The sequence below is a fragment of the Condylura cristata genome, unplaced genomic scaffold (assembly GCF_000260355.1).
Source record: "Condylura cristata isolate star-nosed mole 26May11 unplaced genomic scaffold, ConCri1.0 scaffold00030, whole genome shotgun sequence".
Taxonomy (NCBI): domain Eukaryota; kingdom Metazoa; phylum Chordata; class Mammalia; order Eulipotyphla; family Talpidae; genus Condylura; species Condylura cristata.
The window spans coordinates 8,212,631-8,215,628 of NW_004567131.1; the positions used below are offsets into that span (position 1 = coordinate 8,212,631).

General features: G+C 52.9%; 1 protein-coding gene across 10 annotated transcripts in view; it reads left to right on the forward strand.

Annotated features, from left to right (window-relative positions):
- Positions 1–2,998, forward strand: part of ZMYND11 (zinc finger, MYND-type containing 11) — a 105,531-nt gene that overhangs the window by 368 nt on the left and 102,165 nt on the right. For 2 of the 10 annotated variants that reach the window (XM_012731364.1, XM_012731370.1), the window contains exon 1: positions 763–945. The exons of 2 other annotated variants lie outside the window; for them this stretch is intronic. The gene's annotated coding sequence lies outside the window, so the exon portion shown is untranslated. Of the gene's footprint in view, positions 1–28; positions 69–604; positions 655–761; positions 946–2,998 lie in introns of those variants that run through there. 6 more of the 10 variants (XM_012731366.1, XM_012731365.1, XM_012731369.1 and 3 more) reach the window with 6 other exon arrangements.

Below are 2,998 nucleotides of genomic sequence, written 5' to 3' on the forward strand. Positions count from 1 at the left end.
CTTTCCCGGCGGCGGCGCCTAACTTCCCGCCCGGCCCGCCCCGGCCCGCCGCTCGGCGAGGAGACACCGTAAGTGCGGCGTCGGCGGCGGCGGCGGGGCCTCCGTGCCCCGGCCCTTCAGCCCCACAGCCTCCCTGAGGCTTCTCTCGCTCGGGCGCGTTAGCGTGTTTATGTGTGCAGGGTTGTAAACATGGCGCCCCAGAGGCCGAGGAGGCGGCGGGGAGCCGCGGAGGAGGCCGTGGAGACTGGACGGCCGGGCCAGCGGCCGGGGAGCGGACTGCGACGGGGAGGAGGCTGGGACCGTGGAACCCGGGGAGCGGTCGAGTGACCGGGGAGCCCGCCCTGGGAGCCGGGGTGCCGAGGAGGCTGGGCCCCGGGCGCTGGGGGACGGGGAGGAGGCCAGGCCAGCGCAACTGGGGAGCCGACCGGTGAAGGGGAGCCGGGGAGGAGGCCGTGGTGACGGGGAGCGGGAGGAGGCCGGGCCCGCGAGGCCGGAGGCGGGGAGAGCGGGCCAGTAGAGACGCACCGGCCCCCCCGCGTCCCGCCGGCCCAGGCCGGGGAGGAGGCGGCGGCGGCGGGAAGGAGGCGGCGCAGGCGGCGGGGCCGGCGCGGAGGGGGAGGGCGCGGCGGTGGCAGCGAGGACCGGCGCATAATGGTGGGGAGAAGCTCGGCCGCGGCAGTGGGCGCGGGTGGGGCGCCGCGGCTTTGTTGAACGGGCCGGGCTGCAGCCCCTGGGGCCGCCGGCACGGGTGTGACCGCCGCTTGGCTTCTCGCGCGCGGCCCGAATCGCCCGAGGAGCTTTGTGTGCGGAGGGTCGGGCCTGCGGCGGGCCGGGAGGGGAGCCTCGGAGTCGCAGCACCGCGCGGGGCCTGCTCGGGCCGGGAAGCCAGGGAGTCGCGTGAGCGCGGCCCGCCGGGCCTGCCCTCCCCGCGCGGCCAGGCGTCGGGTAGGCTGGGTCGCGGCCCTGTGAGAGTGGAGGGCTGGGGGAGTTTGCTGTCGCGGTTGGCAGGGCGGTCCCCAAAGACTCAGGCCGCCGGGCCACGTCTCCTGGGACTGGGAACCCGGGCGCGAGGCCTCGGTCTCCTCAACAGGTCCTCCGCGGGCCCCAGGCCGGCCTGCAGTCCGCTCCTCCCGCCCGGCTTTGGGAGAGGAGGTGCGGTGACGCGGCCCTGCAGGCTGGTTTGGGACGCGGGGCTCGTGGTGCGGCCGGGCACCCGAACTTCCACGCGGGCTGTACCGTCACACCTTTTTTTTGGGGGGGGGGACTAGCTGTGGAAACATTTTAGGTGTGGGCATGGTGCCGGGTGATATATACTGTGTTTGCATGGTGCCGGGTGTTGTGTATGATGTATGCCTGGTGCCCACTGTGTCCGTGGTGTCCCGTTGTGTGCTTGCTGTCTGGTGTTATTTATGATTTGGGCATGGTACCTGGTTTGTCTGTGATACCGAGTTGTCTATTGTGCCTGATTGTTCGTGGTGCCCAGAGTGCATATATACAAGTGTGTATATCCTGGGGTCATATGTGTCTGTAATCTCAAAGCAGGTGGCCTGTGCAGTGGCTGATGCATGAAGGTTGGAGGGGCCTGCTCCACTTGGGTTTTCAGAGCTTCACCAAGCTCAGTGAGGTTTAGGTTCTGGGTGCCTGGGTCTGTCTCACCCAAGTGTTGAGCATCCTGTCCCCTGGAGGCAACAGCATGCCTAAAAATTATTTAATCTGTTTGTTAAAAGGCAGAAAATGTTTACTTGTTTTACATTTAAACTGAGAAATATAATAGGTATAGCATAGTAATTATGGAATGCTTAACCTTTTCAGGTTTTTGGGTTATTGATTCTAATTAGTGGTTGTACTTTACTAGGGGCTAGTCTTGGTTATATTTTAAAAGTTTGGCTGCTTTCTGGTAAGCAAGGTCACCTCTGATTTTTCTGAATTCTGACTTGTAAAAGCAGGAGATAAAATACAGATTTTTGTACAGGTGTTTTTTTTTGTTTGTTTGTTTGTTTGTTTTTGCTTTTAGCTAACTGGCACTGCTTACAGTCATTATTTTGGCAAACTCTTCTTTATAAGATGACCAGGCTAGAGAATCAAAGTTCATAAAATAAATGGAGTAGGGTTAAGTGAGAATCAAAATATTTGTCCTAACTCATGATATACAGTATTTCTATGTTTTACATGGTATTTTCTTCCCATTAGATACTGTTCGTATGAAACTGAATCTCCCTTTTAAATTCTGTACATCAGGCAATTGATTTTTGTGTTTACTTGTCCAACATGTTTTATTTAAACAAAGATGCTTCCAATTTTACAAAGAAAAATAAAACATTAAAAATAGCTTCATAGTTCATCTTAAATATGCCTAGGATATCATTATGTTGTTACTTTGTTTATTTCAGTAAATTGACATGTGTTTATTTGAACTCTCACCCTTTTGTAACTCTACCCCCTTTTTCCTTTTAAGGGTTTTTCAGATAATGTATAATAGAGACATTCATACCCTTTGGCATATCTTAATTGAGACAGACACTAATTGGAGCCAATTAAGAATTTTAACATTTGTAATAATAGTATTAACCTTGTTCCTAGCATTGCTAAAGACCTAAACCTCCATGTCAGATTTTCTTTACTAACTTTTATCATCCTTTATTTGAATTCCAGAAGGAGAACATTGCAGTTAAGCAAAGTGGATGTATTTAGGACATTATTTTATTCTTATGACAGTTATATGACTGCCTATTCTTATGACAGTTAAAAACATTCCACTGTTTGAAATCTTTGACTTCATATTGAATCTTTTTAAACAGGATGGTTAATTTTTTGTTGTTGTTACATTATAGAAGTACATAGCAGACTTTGAGGGCAGATGACTTGGAACTGATTATCACTTCAGTCCTATACTACCAAAGTGACTGGGATAATTACTTAAACTTGTCATGTCTGGTCTCAATTTCTCTATATGAGAAACAAGGATGATAGTAATTAATACCTACTTTTTTTTTTTTTT